This window comes from Chinchilla lanigera, unplaced genomic scaffold (genome assembly GCF_000276665.1).
Source record: "Chinchilla lanigera isolate Chin_1 unplaced genomic scaffold, ChiLan1.0 scaffold00115, whole genome shotgun sequence".
In the NCBI taxonomy this organism is placed as follows: domain Eukaryota; kingdom Metazoa; phylum Chordata; class Mammalia; order Rodentia; family Chinchillidae; genus Chinchilla; species Chinchilla lanigera.
The window spans coordinates 2582685-2590253 of NW_004955516.1; the positions used below are offsets into that span (position 1 = coordinate 2582685).

General features: G+C 36.9%; 1 pseudogene; it reads right to left on the reverse strand.

The window, feature by feature from the left end:
- Nucleotides 1-1548: 1548 nt before the first annotated feature.
- Nucleotides 1549-2125, reverse strand: LOC102009644 (annotated as a pseudogene).
- Nucleotides 2126-7569: the final 5444 nt, after the last annotated feature.

Sequence of the window (7569 nt, forward strand, 5' to 3'; positions counted from 1 at the left end):
TCTCTCTCTTTCTCTTTCTCTCTCTCTCTCTCATACATGCTAGGCAAATGCTACCACTGAGCTATAGGGAGAACCTCTCCTCCTTTCATTAAAAAGGAATGACCCAGCATTTTGTCCCAATAGTGTTCTTTCTTTTCCCTCCCCACTGAGTTTTAGCTCTCTGTGCATAGATACAAGGGGTGTCCTCCACAGCAAGGCATAGGAACCAGCTTCTGCCTCATTAAAGACCAGGGACCATTAAATAAAAACTAGAGTGTTGCATCTTATCTGTTCATAGTATTTACTTTTCCACGTCTATAATACCATCCATTTATTTCATATAATTGTAGTACATTGTCTTGGTTACTTTTCTCTCGTTGCTGGGACAAAATACCTGATGCCCAAAATTAAGGAAGGAAAGGTTTATTTCACTTACAGTTTGTGGAGGTTTTAGTCCATACTTGGCAGGTTACAAGGCAGAGTGGCACATGGCAGAGGGCTAAAGCTCATGGCGGCAGAACACAGCAAAAGCAACAAGCACACAAGGGAGGAATGGCCGCAAGCAGCCTCTTCCTCTCCCTTACATAGGCAAACTATCCACCCCAGGGTGGGTGTAGCTCTCGCACCCATAATCAATCAAACTCTAAAAGCCTGCCCCATGACTGTATGGGGCTTTGGGGGGACACACAGACACAAACCATAATATACATATAATTTTTAGAAGCAAAAGCTAGAGATATTTTGAGCAAGGTCTTCTCAGTCATTAAAGGAATAATTAACTATTTCAGATTGAATCCTGTTTTGTCTTCTAAATTTCTTGCACCCTGCACCTGGGTGCCTAATATTTGTACACCTTCCATTTGGTCTGTTCTTCAAATGTTGCATATGCTGAGAAAGTGAGATTTTTGGCATAACTTTTATTTGATGTAGTAGTCAATTTTCAGTTATTGTAACAAAATACTTGAAATAATACAATTATCAGGAGGAAAATTTTATTTGCCTCACAATTTCAGAGGTTTCAGTACATGGCTGTCAGGCTTTATTGCTTCTGGGCCTATCATGATGCAGAAACATGATGGAAATTGAAGATAAAGGAAGCTGCTCACCTAAGGTGCAAAAGAAACAAAGAGAGTGGAGACTGGCATCCCACAGTCTCCTTCAAAGTCAAACCACCAATTACCTGAAACCTACTAGTAGGCCACAGTAGTGTACAGATTGTGGCCAAGCTTTTAACACATGGGATTTGGGGGATTATTTATCCAAACCACAGCATGTGAAAATTTACTTTGATAAAATTTTTAAGTCTAAGAATAGTGTAAATATCTCCCCTATACTCTTCATTCACCAGTTGTTCACATCTTTCCTATCTGTCTTATTTTCTCTCTTCTTCCTCTGTGTATATCACTTTTTCTAAAATACAAATTCTTAAACAAGAATAAGGTGACAATATTAAGCCCCTTTACCAAATACTTGTGTGCATTTCTTAAAGGAAGAAATTCTCTTAAATAGTGATTTAATCCATACTTATTAAAATCTCCAAATTGTTTCTTTTTTAACTGAAATCTTTTATTAACTTATATATAATGACTTGTCTTCTGGCTTGTTGAAGCAGTAAGTCAGACCAAACTTGCCACAATAATGTCTATCACAGTGGCTGGCCATAAAATCTCCAGCACCACATTCATCTCGATGAAGACGACTAATTTGGCCCTTTTCATACACCTTATAGTATTTTAGGACAGCCAACTTAATGTTCTCTCTCTTATGGTTATTCTTCTTGGGAGTGGTGTAAGACTTCCTTTTCTTAGCACCCCACAGAGTCTCAACACAGGATGAAGGGTGGACTCCTTTTGAATGTTGTAATCAGACAAAGTATGTCCATCTTTCAGGTGCTTACCAGCAAAGATCAGACTTTGCTGATCAGGAGGAATTCCCTCCTTATCTGGATCTTGGTTTTTACATTTTCTGTTGTGTCCAAGGGTTCAGTCTTGAGCGTGATGGTCTTCTCAGTAAGGGTTTTTACAAAAATCTGGATCTTGGTGGTGGTTCCATCACAGATGGCAGATTGAAAAGGAAGCCAAGTTGTTTCAATAACAACCTTTATGGCTCTTCTCACTTTTCCTAATCCAGTTTCATTCAGAATCATTCACGGCTTTTGGTCATTGTCTTCCTAGTTGCCTTTACTCTGCAACAGCTTCTCAGCATCTCTTGGTCTGTCATATAGCAGAATACAAGAGATTTCCTTTGTAGAATGTCCAATTTGGGTTTATCTGAAGTTTCCTCATCAGAAAAATTCAAATTAGATTTTTTTTTTGTCAAGAATACTACTACTTAAGTAACATCATACCTTTTAGTGTATCATATATTGGGAGGTGCATGATAATTTTTGTCTCAATTTTGGTGATGTTAAATTTTGATTTTTCAGTTAAGCTGGTATCTTCTAGGTCTGTCAACTGCAAGTCACTATTTTCATCTTGGAAATACATTTTTTAACTTGTAAAAAGATACTTTGAAACCATGTAAATGGTTTGTTTCTAATCAAAATTTCAACAAACTGGGACTTCTATGTGACCATTAAAATTGAGGTACAATTTTAAAAATTGAGGATGGTTTTTTTCACTTTTTAAAATATATTTTTACTTTTAAGTGACACAGTAATTGTACAAAATTATGGGGCACAGTGTGACATTTTAGTACATATACACAGTGTGTAATTATCAGATGAGGGAAACTGGTACATCCATCACCTCAGATATACATCATTTTTTTGTGCTGCAAACATTCAAAATTCTTTTTACTTGGTATTTTAGAATATTCAGTTAATTGTTGTTAACCACAGTTTGCTATAGAACATTAAAAATTATTCCTCCAAACCAGCTGCACCTCTGTAGTAATAAACCATCCTTTCTTTTTTTTATTTTAAAAATAAAAGGAGGAAAATACTAACAGACAGACAACATTTTACAAAATAGCAAAGGATCAGTACAGACAGTACAGAGTTACAGAGTGGTAGGGAATTAACAATGCTTGTTGTATTGCATATTGATATCTTCAAAGTGGTTTCTCATGAAAACAGATATAGACATACAAAGCTGATCAACCAAGGACTCATTTCTCCATCTCTCCCACCCCTACATCCTTCCCAGGCTCTAATTCTATTTTCTACTTCTTTGAGACCAACTTTTTTAGGTCCTGCATATCATGTGCCTGAGCTATTTAAATGAACATAATGTCCTATAGGTTCATCTATGTTGCCAGAAGTGACAGGATTTTCTTCTTTATGATTTGGTAGTATCCCCTTGTGTACGTTCACCACATCTTTTAATACATTTATATGTTGATGAACACATACATTGATTCCCTATTGTGACTATTGTGAACAATGCTGCAATAAACATTATTGTATATGTTTCTTCAACATACTGAATTCAACTGCTTTGAATATGTACTCAGTGGAATTGTTGGATCACATGGTAGTTTTAGTTCCAGTTTTTGAAGAATCCTTGTAATGTTTTCCACAGTAGCTGTACTAATTTACATCAGTGTGTGAAAGTTCTCTTTTCTCCACACTAGATGTGAATGGCTATTTCATCTGTAACTTGACACTTCATACTTTGCTTCAGTGCTCCCCTGACCCCAGCACAATCCAACTCAACTTCTCAACCCACCTCCTCGAATCTTCTCCTTTTGTTCACTACTTCTAACATTTTTAGAGTACTTGAGAGTCTGTGCCTCCTTTCCTAATTTGTACTTACCTTCAGTCTTGCCTCCCATACCCAACATCTAGCACATATCAGACATGATGCTCAGTTCAAATTTAATACCCAGTTTTCCCTCCATCTTTTTACTGCAAAGGTTTTTAATCATAGGAAGAAGCTGAGAAAGTGGTTCAATGAGTATTTATATCATCCTCCCAGATGCAATGCATACAAATATTTTTCCATGTTTGCTTTCTTTCTCTTATTCAACATTATGACATTTTACTCCTAATACTTCTGCATAAAAGTCCTTTGAATGAAAAATTTCTAAATTATCCCAACTAAGAAAATGATTGCACCTAAGAAAATAATCAACATTTTCATAATATCTTCTAATTTCAAGTCCATAAGTGTGATTGTTTAAAAATTGACTAGGAAGGCTTATACTCAAATTGCAGAAGATGGCCTAGGAAGCCAGGCAGTGTGACCCTGAGAGGGAAGTGTGAAAAGCTGTAAGTGTGAAGCCAAAAGTGCGATGGAGAGTCCAGGATGTTGGAAACACCAGGAACAGGAATTGTATGAGGAAAGCCACAAAGACTGAACAAAGTTGGCCCAAGACAGAATCCATGAGGACTGCAATCAGTAGCAGTGCTGTAGTGGGGATCAGCCAAGCCCTTTGGAATCCACTTTCACCAAAGATTGCCCCAGATGCTGGCTATGGAATTACAGGATTTAATGTTTGCCCCACTGGATTTCAGTCTTGGTCCCATTTCTTTCTATCCTCCTATTTCTATCTTTTGGAATAAGAATGCTTATTCTGTACCATTATGTGTTAGAAGTGCTTAGCTTTCTTTTCATTTTCATAGGTACTTGCAACTAAGAATTTGCCTTATGTCTCAGAGAAAGAAGACTTGGACTTGGATTTGGACTTTTTCAGCAATACTGAAACTGTTAGGACTTTAGCAACTCTTAGAGATAGACTAAATGTATTTTGTATGAAAGGATGGACATGTGTCTTTTGGGGGCAAGATATGAGTCTTTCAGGGGCCAAAAAATAGAGCATATTATGGTCTATTTCCAGATGTCCCCCCAAATCCCCATGTGCTCATAGTAATATAGGAGAAATATAACTCCTGACCTGTTCAATGTCAGATGTCCTGAATTTATATCCTCAAAATCAAGTAATGAATGCCAAGAAACAATGGAGATTAAGAGTATGAAAGATTTATTGAGAGATAGCTCCTTAGACACAGGAGGGGCCCCAAAATTGGATTGCTACAGAAGTCATTTCTCCAAGAGTGCTTCATAGAGCAAAATCACAAGGTGAGGGTAGAATGTCAGTCAAACTATAATCAATCAATATGATTATAAGTATAGCCGCTTAGCTAATATTGATCCAATGGGGAAGTGGGGCTTGTAGTAAGGGTATATTGCTGACATCAATAACCTTAGCTTGTCTATGACTTCCACAACAGGAACATTTTGGGGAGGGATGGATCCAAATGTTCTGGTCAGCCATCCAGGTTTCTGATGCATGTTTGTACTTAATGGACTGGGAGGTATCAATTACAGTATAATTTCATGTTTCCATTCATCCCTTAAGAAAGTATGCAAGTCTGGCCATTGTGACTTTATCTCAAGGCCTCTTTTTCTTCAGATGCACCTGCAGCCACAGTTTTGATGTTTTCTCATCTTCTGCACTGACTTCCTCAAGGGCCTGTCCCTGTTTGACTGCCTATCAATTTCTACCTAACTCAGCTGCATGTAATATTAAGTGGGGTTTGAGGGAGGTGATTGAATCATGGGCATATGATATTCATCAGTGGGTTAGTTCACTCATGAGTGTATTGCTAAATGTGATGTTGGGAGATGAAGCCAGGTTGGAGGAGATGGGTCACTGTGGGCGCGGCCTGGAATGTTGTATCTTCTACCCTCCTGCCTTGATCTCTGTCTGCTTCCTGACTGCTATGCGATGAGCAAGCCTCCTCTACCATGCCCCCCTGCTATGCCCCCCTGCCTTGGAGACAGCTGAATACAGACTGCAAATTGTGAGCCAGAATAAATCTTTTTTCCTTACAGTTGGTCAGGTATTGTATCTCACTGATGTAAAAGTAAGACAGATAATTCTCCTTTCAAGAGGCAGAGACTACTTCCCTGCCCCATTGTTTCACTCTTTTTGTTTCTTCCTTCTTTCCTTCATTTTCCTCTCTACTTGCTCCACCACTTGTTTATTCTAGAAGCAGTTAGTTGCCATGTTGTAGGGACACTCAAGCAGCTTATAAAAAGGATATTATGTCAAATAACTAAGATCTGTAACCCACAGCTATTTGAGTGCACTTGAAAGCAGATATTCCAGCTCCCATCAAGCTTTTATATGACTGAATTCTTGATGTCACTCTAATTTTAACCATGTGAAAGATTCTGAGCCAGAATCACACAGCTAAGGTGCTGACAAATTTTTGATCCACAGAAACTGTGAGATAATAAATATTGCTTTAAGCCACTAAGTGCGGAAATAGACAATTAATACAATATTCAAATTGCCCCATTGTCACATGAATGTATTAGTTGTACATTTTTTAAAAAAAGAAACACCCTGATTTTGCACATATGCTTGTTGTTTCTTCAGTTTCTACTAGACTGGAGCAGTCTTCATTTATGTCTTACACTTTCCTTGTTTACACTATATTCTATAAATTTGCTTAAAGTTTGATTAATTCAACTTAGACACATTTGACAAGAATATTGCATAAGAATTGATTGGCAATGCTGTGTAGTTTAGATTGCATTACAGTATGGAGCAGTAATATTGGATTTTCCTTCCATTGTCTATGTTAAATTTAATCATTTAGTTAGGGTGGTTACCAACAGGTTCTTCCAAATTAAAGTAAGACATTTATTTTACAATTAGTAAGAAACCTGTAGACAACACTTTGTCAGTGTAACAATATCCTGCTCCATAGCAATCAGGTGTGTGTGTGTGTCTGTGTGTGTGTGTGTATGCATCTGTTACTGATCTTTGCCTACATTGATTATTACATTAGAAGACACAAAATGATAATGATCCTAATTATATGTTTTTTCTACATTTATTAACTGATTATTTGTCTGCACAGAAGAAATTTCCTCCATCCACCTTTCTTCTTGTTTCCCCTTCTTTCTTGCACTCCTGAATTATCACTATAGGCTCTTACATTTTTTTCTTTATTTCCTGGCTTACAATATAATGCAGCAATTTTCTGATTTGTGGCCAAATTGTCAAATTGTTTTATCCTACAGCATATACAAACCAATCTTATTTATGAAGTCTAAAACGCATGAGAAAAGTTTAAGATTTTAAAGAGTATATGCTGGAAAACATACAGAATACTAGTGTCAGAAATTTGTGTTAAGAGTAGGTTGACCATAAAATCAAACAACTCCCAATGCAGATTAGCATATTCTGCAAAAGTTTCTAGCAAAGTCCATGGAGAAAAAAGGACATTCCATGAAGAAGAGCAACTTAAAAGATATGTGACTACCAAACCAGCACTCAAGAAAATACTCAAGAATATTCTAGACAATGACACCACATCAAAAAGCAAAAACTCAGATGGAGTGAATATATCAAGCAAGGCAAATAGACAAACAACAAACAAACAAAACTTAAAGGAGTCATCAATAGAAAAAGAACACAATGTCAGTAATAGTTCACCACATTGCAGTATTAACTATCAATGAAAATAGCCTCAACTCCATGATTAAATGACATAGATTGTCAGACTGGATCAAAAAAAACACAAAGTCCAACAGTCTACTACTCTTAAGAAATACATCTAATCAAAGAAGATATGCATACACTAAAACTCAAAAGATGGAAAACAGCAGTTTGTGCACCAGAATCTTGAAAGCA